The sequence below is a fragment of the Oreochromis aureus genome, linkage group 3 (genome assembly GCF_013358895.1).
Source record: "Oreochromis aureus strain Israel breed Guangdong linkage group 3, ZZ_aureus, whole genome shotgun sequence".
Lineage (NCBI taxonomy): Eukaryota > Metazoa > Chordata > Actinopteri > Cichliformes > Cichlidae > Oreochromis > Oreochromis aureus.
In genome coordinates, this window is record NC_052944.1 from 115,519,609 (window position 1) to 115,540,790 (window position 21,182).

Below are 21,182 nucleotides of genomic sequence, written 5' to 3' on the forward strand. Positions count from 1 at the left end.
GAAGTTCTCCAGAGGCCTGGTAATGAACTAATCATGTGATTCAGGTGTGTTGACCCAGGGTGAGATCTAAAACCTGCAGGGACACCGGCCCTCGTGGACTGGGATTGGGGACCCCTGGTTTACACTGTCAAACACTGTGTGTGGACCTCAGCTAACAATAGGCTACATTTAAGTCTGGACTACATGCTTTTATATTGAGGCAGATTTTTACCTGTTTTTATTCCATCAGCAGCTCAACATCATGAGCAGCTTTGACATAAAGACATCAAACTCAAGCTGACTTTAAACTGGATCTACTTTTAATACAGGGGCTCAAAAACAACCAACATCTTTATTATATATCAGGACAGAAAGTCATTTCATCTCAAATGGAAAACAGCTTTATTTGGAATAATCAGCACTATCAACTGGTTTGGGATCTCCACCAGTTTCATGTCTTTACAGCTTCTCCAACAAAGTTCCTGTAAAATCAGCATCTTTATTGGTTTGATAGTGATTGATTATTCAGTCCCAATCTGCTGTCATCTAAAGAACAAAATGATGTTTCTATGAGTCAAAAAGCTCCAGATGTTGTTCACAAAGAAAACAAAGATTAGGAACTTAAACACAAAGTGTTTGGAGCCAAAATGTTCCCAAGCTGCTCTTTTTGAAATGGCAGAGGTACAGTGGTGTCTAACAGCACACTGTGGAAGGCAAACATGTTCTTGTTGGATGAAACTTCATGAATCCTTTGTAGATTTGAGCTTTTGGAGCCTTTCTTTTCTCTTCAGGTGTACAGAGGCTGAGGAGGCAGGTGAAGCAGGTGGAGCTGTTGTAATGCTGGCAGAGGGTGTGTCTTAGTAACTCTGTGAGGTAGAACTGGATCCAACATTGTGGATGTGTTGATGTTGGAGCCATTAAGATTCTCTGCCACACTGTAGGATTTCCCTGTGATTCACTGCGGGGCATTTTGGAGTCTGTCAATGAAACTCTTCATATTTGTGTTTGACACCAGTTTATAGAAACAGACAAATGTGTCATGCTTTTGTTCGGCCTCCACAAATATACACATTTGTTCATTGGTTGGACTTTTGGAAGGAGACACATTGAAAACCATGTTAATAAGATCTTGTTGTTTCCTGTGGATCCGACACAGAGAGTGGACTTCAGACAGAAAGCGTGGAAGAGATTTTAGAGGCCGTGTGTGGCAACAGGAAGTTTCTGTATGTTTGCTGATCTTACATGTGGAAAACAACACGTGATGTTTGTGAAGTTCTACAATGATCATTGTTCTGACAGCATTTTGAGTGGGAACAGTTCAAACTGAGAGTAGTGGGAGTTATTTACTGATTGAAACAAGCTGAATGTTTCTGTGCACGATGAAGATCAGCAGCTCAGCTGATCAATGAATTGACATCTATCAGTCATTTCATGAGATGAAGTCATCAGCAGACATTTGTTCTAACTGTGTGATAAATGTCAGAACGTCAGGGCTCTGCTTTAGTCACTACTTGATGATCATTGGCTCATTGTTGAATCACGTGGCCCAGTCTGACCTCTGACCCTTTGCTGCAGGTCTTCTGTGTTATCTCCACTTTCATGTCTGATCTTCTGCTGTATCGTCCAAAATAAACATCTGAATCATTTCCAACACTTCAGCAGATCTTTAGTTTGGGCAGCACAGTACACAAAATAACACATATTGTACTATACTGCCCACTTCCTGATCTTATTGGATCTGTGTGTGAGGTTGGTGAAGGAAACACATGTTTACTGAGTGAATCGCTGCCATTAGGAACTAGTTTTTATATCACAGCCTAGAAATCACACAGGACCATTTCTGCAAGTGAAAAGTCCTAATTGGAGGAAAATGATTGTGTAGTTTGTGCGACTGTTGTTTGTAAATGAAGAATTGTCCCAACTACATGTGCTGCTGACCTTTGACCTTTTCTTTAGGTGCACAGAGGAGTCTGTGGAAACATCCTGAGGCAGTGCTACAGATGTCTTCAAATAAAGTGGTGTATTATCCATGTTTTCTATGGATCACATCAATATCCTGATCTAACAAGCCCCCTTTTTGTGGATTTTAGAGCCTCTGACTTTTGCTGCGTCATGCCTCATTTCAAGCACAAGAGCAAGAAGTGGATGAAGAAATGGGGCGAGTGGGGTCAGTGTGGTGCATGTCAGCTGTGCTCATGCTTTCACAAAGAACATGTGTATTCATTGGCAGCATTAAGGTGCACTTTAGTCTTCATAATAATAAAGTATTGTGACTTTATTATTGTGAATCCTCACAGTCATGTTGCAGCTCTGCTTTGCTTTAAGAAAATGTTCTACCAGGATGTTACTTTCCTAAACGTGTTCTCCAAATGTTCCCAAAGACTTTGTTCTAAGTAGTTCTACATGATGAAACATTCACACTAAGTTTAAGAAGGACACACAAACACCATCTGTCCTTTCATCATGTGTACAAACGTGTTCAGATGTCAAATGTACCGTGAATGGATGCAAATGTGGATCGTTCCAATAAAATGAGACAGTTTTGTAAGTGGATCCCAGTTTGAAGTTCATTGAAACCTATAAGAACATGTTATTCAAACCAACTTTATCCAACAGGAAGAAGCATCAGGGGAACAGGAAACATTCAAACATGTTTACTGTAAGAACTGCACAAAGGAAGGAAACACAATCCTACACACGACCACTTTAAAATGGACATTTAGCTTTTCAAACATCAGGGAGTGCTGCAATAACAACACTGTGCCCATTCTGATCAGACTGAAAGATTTATGGAGATTTATCCATGTGCTGGAAAAGGATTTGATATCAACATATATGCAGATTAGTAGGAGCATTTTCTTCATATTGATTTAGAGTTCAGTACTAGGAATATGTAGAATTAACATCTGTGTACATGACGAGTGATGAAAAGTTTCAAAGGACGTCAGAATTGGTGTCTCTATCTGTGACTGTCCCAGAGGAACCTACCTGAGGGATTATTAAAGATCTGTCTATCTAGAAAGACTTGCATTGATTCACAGTGTACAATTCTTTCTAATCTATTAACATCTTCCTCCAAATCCTGTTTCTGCTGCATCAGAAGGGCTCAAACCTCCTGCTGTTGTCTGCTGGACCATCAATTCTACTTTATGATGATCTTCAAAGATAAAAACGCGAGTTTATTTGTGAACTCTGTGAAATGATGTTTAGTTTGAACCAATCCTGTGTCAGCTGCAGCCACATCATTGCCACGCATACAAATGGCTGCGTTCCTGTTTAGACCTGCTGGCTGTCAATGGGCTTCATTCCATTTCAGACTGCCGGTGGTCGCTGTGATCTAAACTCAACATGGCTCCTGTGTTAGAAGAGCCTCTGATTTTAAATATGCACATTGAATAGTTTCTTTGCAACACTATGGAGCTACCAGCCCAGTATATGTAGCCCACAGTAGATGGAGTTATCAAGCTGCATTGACAAACATCAGGACTCATGTGATCCCTACATGTGGACCTTTCACAGATGGATCCAAGTGCAGATTCAACTCTGCATTACATTTGACTTCAGCTGTTACACACTTTCATTTTCTAGCTGTGTCACTTCCTGCTTTTTGGATCAGAGAGTTTATCCATGTCCACAAATGTTTGGCTGCATGTTTGTATCATCTATATTTTCCAGTCTTCATACAGCCGATATTTCATGTGGACTCCAATCTGCCACCTGCCATCACGTTTTCAGGGTTCATTCAGTGTTGAAATGTAGGACAAACAGCAGCACATGTTCTCTAAATGTTTGCAGTCATTTTAAATGAAGCTGATACTACATGAGACATTTTCCACATTTATTGTCTTTGAACAGAGAATAATAAAGCCATCAAACATATACAGGCTGTGCAAATACAAACTTCTGTGGTGCATTTGATGACCTGCAGAGGAGAACAAGTCGGGCTTTTCAGCCCTAACACAACCTCTTTGTTCTCAATACTACAAAACCTTCAAAGGCTGATATGCAAGTTTGCATGAATCACCAACACAGTTGTGTTTGTTTCTAGTACAGTTATAAATAAGCTGATCAAATATCTGCTGACTGATTAGATCCAGTATCTATTACAGATGAACTGGATATCACAGCATGTTGTTAATCCGTCATATCAAACTAAACAGTGTTGCTGGTGTAAATATCCTCCAATAAAGTCAGATGAGGGCTGCTGTTGCCAGGTAACGATGATGTCACACTGGATCTTCTGATCTTTAGCATCGTAGCGCTCGGAGTCTGATGTTGGCTCATGTGTTGTCAGACACCAACATGACGTTCTACTAGTCAAGGCCTCACCTTAACCCACTGATGCTGATCACACAGACCCACTAATAGAACTGTTTGATCAGGTTTATGCAGCGTCACCATTAATGTCACATTTAATCACATTTACATTACAAGCCCACTACAACCATTATCAACATGTTAAATTACATTATACATCTACACTGATTTAAAGCACCACTATTTCAACCTGATTCATTTTTTCCACCTTAACAGTTCATTCCTCAAATCAAACAAGATATTTGACCCTCAAAAAATGTACGAACAAATAATTTTGCAATAAAATATTTTTCAGCTTTTACAAGTGAAATCAAACAAGTGTATTTAACAGTGAAACCAGAGTGGAAGCTGCTCATATAAAGTCCAACCCAGGCTAAAGTAAGTTGAGTAGACCAGCATCATCAAAGTGTCTCTGAACACGGTGCAAGATCGCCATCTGCAGGACAAAACTAGTTTTTCTCCTCGTCAACATCAAGATGACGTCATCGTACAGCAAAACATGCAGATCAGGTGACATGACTGTCTGAGAGGTGGAGTTAAACTGTGGCAGGTAAGCATGTGGAGGAGGAGCAACAACATGACGCAGGAACATCATCATTGCATTACACAGTTTCCTCTCTAACTGGATGCAGCTGTGTGCCCCATGATTGGAAGGTCGGGGATTCAATTCCACTGAACTACCCTGAGGTACCCGTCCCTACACACTACTCCCTGGGCGCTGCATTGGTGGCTGCCCACTGCTTCACTGGGTGAATGGGTTAAATGCAGAGGAGTAATTTCCCTACGGGGACTAACACATACGTATTATTATTATTATTATTATTATTATTATTATTATTATTCTATAAATAGTAAAAAAAAATGCTTTGTGTTGTCAATAGAGACACATTAAACCAAACTTTGCTAGATGACAATAAGCAGAGTTAAATCAGTACAATAAGTGTGGAGCCCTTCCTTCAGAGCGTGTCTGTGTAGGTTCTCAGTCATCCAGGTCATGATAGTCTAAGAAGCAACCACAGCTTCCCTGCACAACATTTTGCAAAGTGAAACTTTTTTTTTTGTCCCATCAACAGTTCACCTACAGAATCTTCTTTGCAGGAGTGCGGTACAAATATCTTTACTGTGAGGAAGTGCAGCAAGAAAATACAACGTTTCCCTCTCTGTGACAATGAAGAAGTGCTTGTTAATATCAAAGGCTCATCATTATAACGGCCACAATGAATATAAATAACAGCAAAGAAAAAAAGTACCAGGAAACTTTTTTTGAGATTGTATCAGCAGCACAGCAGCTTCTGCAGGGCATCGTCCAGAGCAGCAACACATGGATATCACATGAACTTTCAGCACTCAGCTGTGTTAGAGCCTCTTTCACACAATGATTGTCTAATAAACACTCAGAGCTCCATGTTGATGAAGCATGATTCATGAGTGTAAACTAAGATTTATGATGTGTATTTTATGATAGTATTGTAGTTTTTGGGATATTAGACTTTATTCTTAAATTTACAGATTTTTCAATGGCAGCAGGTTTTATTTTTGCAGTCACTGAAGGATAAAACCCCCGTTGTAGAGCCAACAGTCTGCTGCGGGACCCTGAATGCATCATAAGTGTACAGGTAAACTGTCAGGTCAGGAACATGAATCTGATCCTGGATCAGTGTGGTCAAACACACAGTGAGGATGAAACACTGCTTTAATGTTAGTTTCATGTATTTTCAGGTTTATTGCTGCTGTTGGGATCAGCCTGTCTGCAGTATTCAGATTATTTACTGCAGTAAAAGTCCTGCATCAGAATCCTGCTGATGTTCATACATCAAATGAAGGTAAAGTGTTACAGTAGAAGTTTTGTACCTCACACTCGACCATGATCACTCTCATCATGGATGTTTGACTGTCAGGAGAGAACTTTGGATGTTTGGATGAATGTGGAGCTGAAACAAAGTGTTGACAGATGTTTGTGTTTCAAACAGGAAAATGAGCAGAAATAAATCAGCTCTGAACAAACAGCCTGTCAGTATTATTATGGTCTGTGCAGACAAACATGTGCTGTTCATTCACTCAAACTAATCTATTCTGTGTTTTTCTACGTTCAACAGAAAATGTGCTGCGTTCACTGACTCTCTGTTACTGACAAGCAGTTTACTGCTGTGGAAAAGCGGAGGGGACGTAACAAAAGCGGAGTGAAATGGAGTGCTGTGATTGGTCAGAGTGTTTGTGGCTGTGGACCCTCTGTCCCACAAGCCCCTCCCTGGTTTTTCTCTTCCCGAAGTTTTTCTCTCCTGAACTTTGACGCTGATCGTCTCCGTGTGAAGCTCCGTGTTAAGGTAACGTTAGCAGTGTGTAATGTTTCCTGGCTAACATCAGCTGTGTGCAGCTAAGTTCAGCACAAATCTGCCGCTCCATAGTTCACGGTAACGGACTACAGCTGGACTAAGACGCTGACCCGCCCTGAGCTCTGAGTGAGGCCGCTGTACGTGACGTGGAAACAGATGTTTCTGCCGAAAAAAGATAACATGCTGTGAATATTTGCTCTGTTGTTTCTTTCTCTGCTCGCTCTGCTGTCGCTTTGTTTTTAAGAGAAAAAAAACGTTTCAGTTATTCTCTGTGTTTCAGGCTCTGAGTGTTTGTGTTGGAATCTGGACTTAAATGTAAAGTTAAAGTAAAGCTGTTTGTCATCGTGTGTCTGGGATGAAGTCACATCAGAAACAGATGGTTTGTTATCTCTCTGAATAATTAGGAACAGAAACACGCAGGCCCAGCGTCATTACGTCACTGAGTTATTCTGGAGAACGCAGAAACTCCCTCCTGCAGCTGCGCACACTGACGTCAGCGCTGCACAGCTGCTCTCTGCTCTCAGTGCACACAGGTGACAGTCAGTAACCATGGATACAGGTGACAGGGAGGGTTTCTCTTGGATGAAGAGTCCCAATAAAAGATCTCAGCTCATTAACAGACAAACTGGTCTCTAGAGTAACTCGACTGGGTGCGATATGATCCACAGATTTACACAGGTGTGCAGTGATTTGTGTGTTTCATCTGAGGACTCACAAGTGTGTGCTTCAATCCACACATCCCAACCTGAATTGATCCTCACCATTTACACTCAGTTTATTAAATTCAGCTTCACGAATCAAAAACCATCCTGTGCACACAAATATCTAAAACATTTCTGTCCATCACACGTGTGTAGTTTGAGACAAATGTCACGCTGCCAGCTTCATGCAGCTTTCCACAAACTGAGCTATGTTTGTCTTACAAATAAACAGATTTATCAGCATTTCCATTTTTTTCCTTAAGATTTTTTTTGTTGCTTAAAAAAAAATCAACTGTAGCAATGATGAAGAACTCAGTGCTCTGTTTGCTTACATCAGCATCATCCTGTGACTCCAAGCTTTACTTTTCACTCGTTAATGTTTTATTTACATTTTCTGAGCAGCATTAACATGAGTTAGCTTAGCAGAGCAGCTAGCAGTTAGAGCATGAACTCTGTAAGCAGTCAGCTCGGTCCTGGACATTGTTACTGACATAAAGTTGCTCTCTGCAGCCATATTTGACCTTTGTAGGACTACAGTAATGGAGGATTTGGAGGCTGAACTCGGCTCTGTGACACTTTTTGTAGTGAACTGATGAAAGCTGCGTCTCAGATGGATGTTAGTCCAACACATCAGACACGACCTCTGCAGCTCTCAGTTGATGTGCACATGAATGATTTGTGTTTCCTCTGCAGGTGAAGGTAGAAAGTGTGTGTGAGCTGAATTGAGCAGCATGGATCAGTGTGAGGACAGAGAGGAGGAGTCCCTCCTCTAAAAGCACTCTGTGTGGGGAACATGAGAGCCAGACCAAAGCTCAGAGGTGAGATGACCATCTCTAACTGTCCATGACTCTTCTCCATGTCACAGCTCAGCACTCACATCACTGCTCCATCATTATTCACAGGAACCCACCTGGACCTCCACCCAGCTCTGTGTCCTGTAAGAGTGACGGGTCTAAAGATGTCATCATTTATTTTAAAGTGTCTGCTGCAGAGAGGTGAGCTGTTAGTAACATGAGCTGTTTGATGTCAGTTTATCTCATTTAAATGAACTGTTTGATGTTTTCTGGTCTCTAAAATGCATCTCAAAGAAGTCAGTGAACCTTTATTCCTTTATTCTATAAAACATGTCAAACATTTAAACTCCTGCTGCTCACAGTGGGACCATCAATAGTCCTGCACAGTATAAATGACCTCTGGGTGGCGCTCTGTCCTTACACTGTAAAACAGTAGTTTGGAGTTTCCTTCTGCTCATGCTCAGCCTGCAAACCTGTTTCTCTTTGGGATGATGAAGGTAATCTAAGTCTTCATCAGCTTCTGTGGCTCCAAATGTAAAAAGACATTTTTCTTCTCTAACAGGATCAAAGGGAGACCTGCTGAACCTGAACCTGAACCCAGCTGTGTGTCCTTACAGAGTGACGCGTCTAAAGATGCCATCATTCATTTTAAATCCCAGCCTGTGTCTGCTGCAGAGAGGTGAGCTGTTAGTAACATGAACTCTTTGAGTTGGTTGGTTGCTAATAGACATAGATTAGTTCATGTTAGCTAATTAGTGACAGAGGCAATGACTTAGTGAAGAATAAGAACACTGAAGCTAAAAATCTGTCTCACTGTTGTGCTGCTCTTTGCTGCAGCAATGAGTTTATTTAAAAACTTTCACTCTCTGTGTCTTCAGCAGTAAGTGGTTCTGCTTTGTTTGCTGGCTGAGCTAAAACAGGAAAATCCACTTGTTAGCTGTAGTGTTTGTAACGAGGCTAACGAGGAGAAACAGAGAGAGAGAGAACTTTACTAATCCCTCGAGTTGGTTCCTCCGGGAAATTCAGTTGAACAACAGCTGGAACTAATTAGGTACAACAAGACAGGGAGAACACACAACTTAACAAAATCCTGTAGAGACACAAGACTGTCAGAATAAAACTGAAACACACACAAAGACACAGACTGAGTAGATGCAGGAGACAGACAGGAGAGAGAGGGACACAGAGACAGTAGTTACACACATGAAGCTACATCAGAGATTTTGAATGTTGGGTTTTCATAAGCTGTAAGCTATAATCATAGCTAATAATAAAAGCTATAATAAAATTATAAAAACCAAAGGATTGAAATGTTTTACTTTACATGTAATGAGTTGATATCATATATTACTTTGTTCTTTTAAGTTGAATAGCAGACAAATCAACGATACAGCTCTTCTTTCAATTAATGGCTAATAAATATTATGCTGAACACAATCCAAAAGATTGAATAAGTCACATCAGTGTCTGTCTGCTGTTTACTATCACAGCCAAAGTGCCTGACAAATGTAAACAGAGGTTTTCCTACTAATGAATGTTTCAGGATACATAATAACTGCCATTATCCAATCACACATCTGCTTACATTTCTTCTTTTCTCTGTTTTCTAAACTGAGCACCTGATGACCTTTGACCTTTTCTCGTCCATCTTCAGTTGCTGTTAATTTGCGCTCCAGTATGAACACAAATCCCCCAACCTGAGAGTCACCACAACACAACCTAACAGACCCACACCTCAGTGCACAGATTCAGATTCAGGGTTTTTTATTTCTGGGATTTCACACAACCCAGGATTCAAATCATTAATACATAACATGTTTGGACTGACAACATTATGAATGAAATGTGCTCTCTTTGTAAGCAGACCCCCTCCCCCTCCCCTTTAGACAGGTTGTGTGTGAGACTTCAGCAGTAGCAGGTGCACTGAGGCCCTCGCTCACTTTTCTCGTATAGAATTTAGAAAACGCATCGGTGCAAATGACCTGTCTCTATCATGATGTCTTCAGTTTTTCTGTTTGCTGGTTTGTTTTTATTCAGTTTTATTTTGCGAGCTGGTTATTAGATGCTGAGAATCCCCCGCCGCCCCGCCCCTCTCCCCCAGCAAGCAGCAGGCGTACTTCACAAATGGAGGGCGCTTTACTCCCCGCAAATGAGCGATAGGAAACCGATCGGTGCCCAAGTAATCACAAAAATGTGCTGGCATGATGTTGGGGGAGCAACCTTTTTTTGCCAATGCCAACATTGACTCCGCCCCCACCACGATGCCGCCCTGAGCAGCGGTTCATGTCGCCTGTATCAAAAACCACCACTGTACACAGGAGAGGAAACAGAACCATTATTACACACATTATACACTAAATCAAAGAATATTAATGAACCCAGAGAACACATAAACACTGGGTCAGAGGCCGTAACACTTACTGTCTGTGTAACACATTTTTGGGGCGTTCTTATTTCACATCACTACGAGCCGTCAAACATCTCAGCCTAAAAAGAAACACATGAAAGGCTTCTGTTCCTTTATTTATAACCAGGAGATGTCAGATAAATACAGACGACGAATGTCAAAGTCGCAGGTTAAAAGTGGACACTGATTTATTTTGCAGGTAATTTCAAATGCAGCATTTCTATCAGCTCAAAAACTTCAGCTGACAAACTAACAGACAAAAAGAAAGAGAGCTGAAGAAAGATAAGGACAGGGATAAGAGAGCTTACATTTAAAGGTACAGACTGCTCATTAGTGTTGGATAAACTGGAAATGTAAATCTCATACATGTTTTTAAATCAGATATCAGGTCTGTACATGTGAAATTATGTTTTTTTCATATTGTGAAACGTGCTGCAAAAAACTGAGGCAGGCGAACTGTGTTTGATTCAAGCTGAAAACAATCAGAATTAAAAGTTTTTGTTCACATCTACTGATATTAATTATTATATTAATGTCCAGTTCATTTTTATTTCAAACATGTGCATTCACAATCATTACAAAATATAATTCCATTCTTTTGTTTGAAAAGGAGTAGGCAGAAGTATACACTGATTCAAGGGCGTAGATTTGGTTTTGGCATTGGTGGGGACGGATGATTCAACCACCACACCCCGCCCTGTTTCTTTTTTTTTTCCTTTTTGTCTTTGCTTCTTGATAAAAAAGGACAAATATACTTGCCTACATATGCTATTCTACATGCTATTAAACCATTTAAAATTACAATTCATAGTTTTATATGTGAATTATATAATGTTAAATTACTATTAAACAAATGACTGACTAAAGTATTTTAGACTTTAGTTTACTTCAGCCATATTCCACATAAATCAGGTATCATACAAAAATAAAAATAGCTTCAAATAGAGTCAAGACAATAAAAGAATATGACTTTAAGGACTTAAATGTGGGATGGAGCGATTTCGCAGGTCTTTCCTCCCCACTGCTGTCAGACTCCACAACAAAGACTTTTGCAGCTGCTCAAACACACACACGTGCAATAAGACGTTGTAAGTTGTATTTTTACTCAGTTGTACATAACATTTGTATTCTATTTTTATCCTAATGTATATTTTATTCTATTCTGTACAGTTGTGTACAGTATATTATTCTTATTGTATTCTAATTTTCGCTATATAACTTTGCACTGTCCACTTTCTGCTGTGACAAAACGAAAGGTAATCTTATCTTAACACGATTACTTCAGTTACCAACTTCTCTTATACATTAGCACTAAGGGAACACTGAATGACCTGCTGGTTTTTGTCCATAAAACTCATCTAAGATGACCACAAAATTATTATTCTGTGCTTGATGTGCCTCACCTTTGGCCCTGGCTTTTCCCCTCTGACTGCACTAGGACATATTGATAAAATAACACATTGATTCGTGCCATATAAAAAGTGAGACAATTCAGATTCTTTGTCAAATCTACACTAATCAATCAATTTACATCAGCAGCCAAACAATTGTAGTGCAAACTGCACTACAAGGTGGAATATTTGCAAAATCATGACTACCTCATGATATTTTGTCTCAGAAATTAACCCTGTGAATATGTCAGTGCCACTAGGATGAAATTATTGTGTCACCAACATTTTAATGTATAATTTTATCAGCCTCTGTAAACTAATATCCTGGCTTGCTCGAGGCTGCCATCTTTTCTGACATTTTCAATCAAAATTAGACATGTTGCTCTGGGACTGGGAGAACTAATAGAGCTGCCTGTTGTGCAGTTAGTGTCCAAAACACATCATTCATGGTTGCATACAATTTTAGACTGATGTGGGCCAAAACCTAGCATAGCCTGTAACGTTATTATGATGGACACATTTTATGAGTGAGCTTGGCTTTAATTGACTTACAGGTTTCTTTGAAAAATACTTTCTTATATGCACGTTCTTCCTCTTTGCTACCATCCTCCTCTCCTCCTCGCAACGCAGGTTTGCCGCTGCTGAAACTAAACAGAGCTCCTTGAAAGGCTCAGCCAATCACATTGGCCATATTTGTCACATGAGGTCGGACTCCAGTAGAGAACGTAATTTAACTCTTTCTGCACCGCTGGGTGACTGAGACGCTGACAGATCTTTTTTTTTCTTTATATTGGGTTTCTTTTTTTTTTTTTTTTACAAGAAGCGATCAAATTATTGGTGGGGACATGTCCCCTCCGTCCATGCCAAATCGACGCCCTTGCACTGATTAGTCCCTACCCCCTCAAATTTGATTTAATTTTCTTTGTAGCACAAAGTTCAGTGAGCTTTGAACAAAAACGAGTTACTTTTACTTTCTTACGGTGTGTTCACACCGAACGCGATAGGCGCGAGCGAAAACGCCCCAAACGCCCCTAATTTGACGCCTGCACATTCGCACCTCGACGCGTGTCCAACAGAAATCCACCGCGCCTCAAAATTGCATATTTTGACGCGCGTGAACCGGAAATGTGGGAGGGATGTGGGAGGAAGTTGTGCCAGACGGTATCTTTGCTAGATGGCAGCTGTCGAGCTAGCGCTTGAACATGACAGCATGCATAAAAGCAGAACGGTATTTGTACATCAGTGGGAAAATAGCGGTGGCTTGCTAGCTTTTTGTGCGGCTTCCCCGGTCAGTGAAAATGTAAAAGAGAAATGAATGAACTTACCAGGTTGCCCGAACTGTTCACATTTGTTCCTCCAAACTCGGTCCTTTATATTCCTGTCTCGGTACACAAAGCAGCTGGTGTCGTACAGCTCCGGGTTGTTTGCTACGGTGTTGATTAGCCTTCCCTCCATTGAAGAATGAAGGGCTTTGGCTGAATCTGCCCCTTTGACCTGGTTACAGCCACGTCACCAGGCTCCTGATTGGTTGACGCGCGCGATTTGACGCTGGAGTTCAGATTTTTCCAACTCGGCGGTAGAGGCGAAAAGACGCGTATGCACAAAATGCAACACAAAAACTCACGCTGCGTGTTTTTTCCGCGCGAGTCAAACGCCGCCAGACGCGGTACACTGACGCAGCGTTTCAGGCGTTTTGGCGTTTACGACGCAAATCTATGGCAAGCCATTAGTGCCAAAATTCGCCACTTTTCTAACCCGTTTGATTAAGAAACGGCGTAAAAACGCCGTTTAATTATTCAAACGCCGGGAAAAACGGCGTTCTGTTTCGACAAACGCCGCTTTTTCCGACTCTCATGGCGCCCTGAACGCACCATCCGAGTGACGAAAAGCGGCGTTCAAAGACACACGGAAGCGCCGTTTTTACGCCACTCGGCAGAAAACGCCGTTCAAAGATGCATAAAAACGGCGTTTTTACGGCGTTCTGTGCCAGCTGTAACGGCGTTTAAAACGGCGTTTTATTGAAATTATGCAGGGCACTCCCATGGTTCCCTCATCCAATTACTTTCAACTCATTTCACCCAATCAAAGAAGAGGAAGTGCAGACCACACTAATGCATCACCGATTCACCTTGCTGCTAAGTGATTGCCTATTCAGTACCAGTGCTTGTCACAGTATTGACTTGTATTATAATCCCACTATGCATTTTGATGTGTTTAAGGCATGATCAAGCAAACAAACGACAGAATACTTTTTCTGAAACCTTAACTGTGATACATGGCAGCTAACAGGTAATGAGCAGCGCTAGCTCTGCTAATTTCTGAGCTTCTTTCTTATTTTCCTCTTTACTTCTCTTAACCTTTAACTTATGTCTTAGCAATCAGATTCTGCCGTCATGCATTACCGCTCCGTGCTAGTTATGTTGACTTTTCTCTTCTTTTGTCTTCTCTTTTTTCACCCGTATTTAGACACTCGGCGCATGGCTCCTTTGTTTACGTTAGGGATCAGCTGTTAGCGCTGCGCCCTGCAGCTGCGCTACCGGCAGACAGACCCCACGTCCCCAGTGAGGGAAGAGACGGGGTGATGTCTCCCGAGAAGGACACCTTACACACCATCTCTCCTTCCTGTAATCACTGTAAACGTGAGATCGCTCCCTGATATGATTGAGGAGCTAATGACGCTAACCCGGTCACAGTGGCAGTACCCGACACTGCCCGGTACTCCCTCTGTGAGTAGGCTGCCCGGCTTCCAGCTGCTGCGGCCGGACAAGACCAGAGACAGCGGTGAGAGGAAAGGAGGGGACTGGGCAGTGTTTGTTAAAGACAGTTGTGGTATCCCTGGGCACATTGCTGTGAAAGAACAACTCTGCAACAGAGACATTGAGCTATTAGCCGTTAGCATCCGTGGAGGCAGCCTGTGACTCTCTGTGGTCCGCAGACTGCAGACGCAATCTCCGAGAGCTCTTCTTCTAATATCAGGGGACTTTAATCATGTCTCGCTGGACTCCACACTGCCCACCTTCACCCAGTATGTGACCTGCCCCACCCTAGGCAATAAAACATTGTACTTAATGTATGCCAATGAAAAAGTGGCATACAGTTCATCACCTCTCCCTGCCCAGGGAAGATCTGATCGTAACCTAGTGCACCTTGTCCCTGTGTGCAGCACTTGTGCACGGAGCCACCAATCACCCACGCAGTGCAGAGATGGTCCGCGGAGGGCATATGAATAAATAATAAAAGCAAATAAATGACAGAATGCTTTTTCTGAAACAAACGGAGACCTTAACTTTTATCAAAATACCATTTTACTCAAACAAACACTGCCCAGTCCCCCTCCTTTCCTCTCACCGCTGTCTCTCGTCTTGTCCGGCTGCAGCAGCTGGAAGCCGGGCAGCCTACTCACAGAGGGAGTACCGGGCAGTGTCGGGGTACTGCCACTGTGACCGGGTTAGCGTCATTAGCTCCTCAATCATATCAGGGAGCGATCTCACGTTTACAGTGATTACAGGAAGGAGAGATGGTGTGTAAGGTGTCCTTCTCGGGAGACATCACCCCCGTCTCTTCCCTCACTGGGGACGTAGGGTCTGTCTGCCGGTAGCGCAGCTGCAGGGCGCAGCGCTAACAGCTGATCCCTAACGTAAACAAAGGAGCCATGCGCCGAGTGTCTAAATACGGGTGAAAAAAGAGAAGACAAAAGAAGAGAAAAGTCAACATAACTAGCACGGAGCGGTAATGCATGACGGCAGAATCTGATTGCTAAGACATAAGTTAAAGGTTAAGAGAAGTAAAGAGGAAAATAAGAAAGAAGCTCAGAAATTAGCAGAGCTAGCTCTGCTCATTACCTGTTAGCTGCCATAACAGGTACCACAGTTAAGGTTTCAGAAAAAGTATTCTGTCGTTTGTTTGCTTGATCATGCTTTAAACACATCAAAATGCATAGCGGGATTATAATACAAGTGAATACTGTGGCAAGCACTGGTACCGAATAGGCAATCACTCAGCAGCAAGGTGAATCGGTGATGCATTAGTGTGGTCTGCACTTCGTCTTCTTTGATTGGGTGAAATGAGTTGAAAGTAATTGGATGAGGGAACCATGGGGAGTGCCCTGCATAATTTCAATAAAACGCCGTTTTAAACGCCGTTACAGCTGGCACAGAACGCCGTAAAAACGCCGTTTTATGCATCTTTGAACGGCGTTTTCTGCCGAGTGGCGAAAAGCGGCGTTCGCGTGTGTCTTTGAACGCCGCTTTTACGTCACCGGATGGTGCGTTCAGGCGCCATGTGAGAGTCGAAAAACGGCGTTTGTCGAAACAAAACGCCGTTTCTTTCGGCGTTTTGAATAATTAAACGGCGTTTTTTACGCCGTTTCTTAATCAAACGCGTTAGAACAGTGGCGAATTTTGGCACTAATGGCTTGCCATACAAATCTGCTTCAGAATTTTCGCCGGACGCGCAATCGCGTGTCATCACCCTCTTTCCATTGACTTTACATGTAAACCTGACGCTCTGGCCGCCTCTATCGCGTTCGGTGTGAACGCACCGTTACTTTGAGCACAAACAGCACAAATCTGCCGCTCCATAGTTCACATTAATGGACTCACAGCTGGACCAACGAGGCCGACCGCACCCTGAGTGAGGCCGCTGTACATGAAACAGATGTTTCTGCCACAAACAGAAAAATGCTGTGAATATTTGGTTTGTAAGGATGTTTCTGTATCTGCCCGCTCTGCTGTCGCTTTGGTTTGAAAAGAGAAAAAAAGTTTTTTGTTAGTCTCGGTGTTTGAGGCTCTGTCCCAGATGTTTGTTCGGTAGCCTCGGATCGAAAGTTAAAGTTACACACTCAGCACGTTGCATGAAAACAACATGAAATTCAGAATTTTACAGAACTGAACTGATCGTGTAACCTAGAAACACAGAAACACGTTTTTATGGAAAAGTCCTCCTCAGAAATTGGACTGTGAAGAAAAAAAACTGAAATGAAGCGATGATGAGCTGCTCCTCATGTTCCTGAAGCAGAAAAGAAAGAAAGAGAGATTCTGGTTCTCAGAGCAGCAGCAGGGAGGATATCAGGGTTAGATCCAGGAGTTAAAGCTTTGGCTCTTGTTTCAGGATGTTGGTTAGGAGTTTAGATTAATTTACTTTAGTTTACTTTAGTTTAGTTTGAACTCTTGTTAGCAGAGTTGGGATCACATCTGAGGAGGCAGAGGAATCCTTTCAGACCGCTGAGTGAACCAGAGCAGCTCCAGCTGTGTGTCCGAGTAAAACAGCATTTTTTACTATTTCCATGTTGTTGTATATTTAATACAGGTGTTTGATTTGAGCTCTGAGTGCCACATGTGCCACAGTAGTTGCCAAATGCAATGATCTGATTGGTTAGATCAGAAAAAAGTCTGATGAGTGTGTGTGCTGTTACAAACCAAGATTTAAACGTGTGCAGTTGTAACAGTGTTTATGTGGTATTATTGCACTTGCCACAAATGACAGTGCGATGGGGAAACAGCTAAAACTAAGCAACAAGAAAATGGTCTGAGTCAGGACAGCATGGGAACAATGATCAGGTCTCCAAAGTGTTTCTACACTGAGAAGTTTCACTGTGGATCTTCTTCATGTGGACATCAGGTGAACTCTTCTGCTGTGGATCAGAGTTTCACACAGTCACAGAAACGAAGTTCTCCAATTCAGCAAAGAGTTTGAGCTGCATGTGAATGAGTCTCTATGACAGCTGATTGGTGCTGATTACAGCTGTCAGCTGATGTGTTAGTTTCACTCATGATTAAACAACTTCAATTCAAACTGAGGAGATGAAATAGTCCAAATGTGGATTAACCATGCGATTCATGCATCTCCATGAATAAAGTCAGAGCCTGCAGGAGCTTTAAGTTCATCCTTGTTTCCTCAGACTGTTTGAATTCAGTGTGTCAGAGAAACAGAAACATGGAGGTGTGTTCATGACAGCGTCTGATTCCTGATGTCAGAGAAACTTTAGATTATTCAGCAGAGCTGATGAGGAGCTCAGATCTGCATCAACATGAAGTTCACTAGGACAGTCACAGATATCATGTGTGAACATCATGTGATCCTAAAAGTGTATGAGAGCCCATAAAAGTGCTTTAATTCATCCTCAGGTCGGAGTTTGCAGAGAGCTGACTGTATCAAATCCAAATCCAATTTATTTATATAGCACATTTAAAAACAAAAGGTTTGCCCAAAGTGCTGTACAAAAACACAGTGTAAGACAAGATAAAACCACTGACACTTACATAAAACATAATAAAACACATAAACTATCAATGTCAACACAACATATACAAATATCAACTCACGCCAGTCTGAACGCTATCGAAAAAAGGTGTGTTTTCAAAAGCGTTTTAAAAACAGGAAACGAAGATGCCCGTCTAATATTTAAAGGCAGCGTATTCCAAAGTTTTGGGGCCATAACTGAAAAGGCTCGCTCTCCTCTGCATTTGAGCCTTGATTTTGGGACAATCAACAGCAGCTGGTCAGCTGATCTGAGGGTCCGTGAAGGAATATAAGGCTGAAGTAACTCGGAAAGGTAGACTCAGAGCTGTTCCTAATGTTCTGTCAGTTTCTGCTTTTTGTGCTTTGTTGCTGGAAGGTCTTAAATGTCAGAGTCAGCAGGTGAGATCAGGTTTCTGTGATTGATGATGTGGATCATGTGACCTGGTTTCTAGGTTACATGACAGGTCAGAGGTCAGCGACTGTAACTCAGTGACTCCTGTTAATGTGAACTCACTGTGTGTTTGTGGTTTATCTCTCAGACTGGCTGAAGTCCAGAAGAAGATGATGATGGAGGAAGAGGAGGACAGAGCAGAGTCTGCAGGGTCCAGCTGTCCGTCTGTGAGGAGTGACCGGTCCAAAGATCGAAATCCTCCAAACTTCAGTGGTGAACCTGGACCAACGAGGTCAGAGAGCTGAACTCACTGAGTAACAGAAATAATTCTGCTCTGACATTATAATCAGTGTTGATTCTGGTTGATTTTCTGACTGTGTTTGTGAGCTGAGAGGAAATGAAAATGAATTTGTAACAAAATCAGTTTTGTCCAGTTTTCCTGTAAAAAGCTGAACTCTAATCTAAGAGGATGTTACTGACAGGAAACAGCTGCATCATCTGCAGTCTGTGTGATCACAGCTGCTTCAATCATGTTTGTGTCTGCAGAGGTCAGAGGTCACAGTCTGCAGGGTCCAGCTGTCCGTCTGTGAGGAGTGACCGGTCCAAAGGTCTACCTCCAGACTTCAGTGCTGAACCTGGACCAATGAGGTCAGAGAGCTGTGATGACTCCTTTACATGTTTGTGTTTCCTGGATAAATCTGACCTGAAACATCCTCAGATTGTTACAAAGATTCATTAAAAAGAAAACAATGAAAGAGAAAAGATCCAAATGTTAGACTTGGTCATTTGCTGTTTGAGGACAGTGATGCTCATATCTGTGGGGAAAGTGTGACCTGAGTGGGTTCATGTTTGTCTTTAAAGAGCTGCTCTGATTCTCTTTGTGTCTGATCTGTTAAACAGTCTGAGAGGTCACACAGAGACCCAGCAGCTAAAGCCTGGATCATACTGGCTGCTGTTACTCCATCAGGACAACACTGAACCACAGTGCTGTTCATGGAAATCAATCAGTGCAACTTCATTCTGTATTACCAAAAGTACTGACTCGTCTGCCTTCACACACACGTAAACTTGAGTAGCATCCACAGCCACAGCATTTAATATGATGTCAGCCCACCCAAGTGTTGATGACAACTTTATTTTTTGGGCGCAATGTTGTCATACAAGTACTGTTGCCCTGGCAACCACCAAACCAAAAAGTGCGAGAGAGAGAGAGAGAGAGGGTGAGAGAAAGAAAAAAAAAAAAACACGGCTCCCAATAAGGAGCCGGCTCACGTCGTTCACTTCAAAGAGTCGGCTCTAAGAGCCGTTTCGTTCGCGACCGACACATCACTACACTGCACCATTGTGCTTGGTGATGTAAGGCTTGGATGCAGCTAGTCGCCATGGAAACCCATTTAATGAAGCTCTGTTCATCAGCTCATCTGAAGGCCAAATGAAGTCCTGATTGGCTCTGCAGAAACTCTGCACTTCATCATCCACTGACCCCACTCTGTGATTTCCACTTCATGGCTGAGCTGCTGTTGTTCCCAGTCACTTCCACTCTGTTATAATCCCACTAACAGCTGACTGTGGAACATTTAGTAGTGAGGTCATTTCACAGCTGGACTTGATGCACTGGTAGCATCCTGTCACAGCACCACGCTGGACTTCACTGAGCTCCTGAGAGCGAGCCTTTCACAGATGTTTGTAGAAGCAGTCTGCATGCCCAGGTGCTGATTTGGTACATATACGGTCACGGAAGAGACAGGAACACCTGAGTTTAGTGTTTTGGATGGTGAGTGAATCCTGTTGGCAGTATCCTCCTGCAAACTGAGGCCAGAAGAATCTTCCCATTAAACTTTTCTTGTGATTTCCTGCCTATTTAGAGCTCAAAGAGGCCACCAAACATTAGATATCAATGGAAAGCCCAGGATGTCCTCTATCTGTCAAATCAGGAGTTAGTAGGGTAGCTCAAATAACTCAAAAGATATAGACCAAAAACAAATGTCCTTTACAGAGGACATAAATAGGCTGGTTCTCACGAGGATATTGTGTATATGAAGTAAGTATCAGGAGAAAGTAAGACAGACGCAAAGCAAACAAGTCGTTGTTACAAAGAATGTCAAAGAAAAGTAAGAAGATGTTTTAGAAGCATCAAACTGACGGGAACGATCAGCAGGTACAGAAATGTTTAGAGTTGCTGTACAAAGACGTCACAGCAGATTCTGTCAGCAATGTTTCACGTATTTCTAATCTAAACCATCAGAACTTCTGCACCATCTTTTACATTTGAATATTTTTAGCAACAGTCAGTAAACGATTTTAGTAATGAAGAAATATGTTCACAGAGAGAGGAAGAGGAGTGGTGTTTGTGAGGAGGAGCAGCTGTCCTGCTGTGCTTTGTGTCAGGACGTCCTGAAGGATCCCGTCTCTACCAGCTGTGGACACTGGTTCTGCAGACAGTGCATCTCCTCATACTGGGACCAGTCTGCTTCATCAGGAGACTCCTCCTGTCCCCAGTGTGGAGAAAGATCCAGAACCAGAGCTGGACTGCAGACAGCCAGTCAGAGCAGCTGTGTACAAAGTAAGACTGAACATCTGTCTGCTGATGGACTCATTTCTGAAAACTGGACTTCTTGTGTTGTTCAGA

The 21,182-nt window shown here is 42.3% G+C and overlaps 1 pseudogene; it reads left to right on the forward strand.

Moving 5' to 3' along the window:
- The first annotated feature begins 8,093 nt into the window (after window positions 1–8,093).
- Window positions 8,094–21,182, forward strand: part of LOC120437909 — a 187,714-nt pseudogene continuing 174,625 nt past the window's right edge.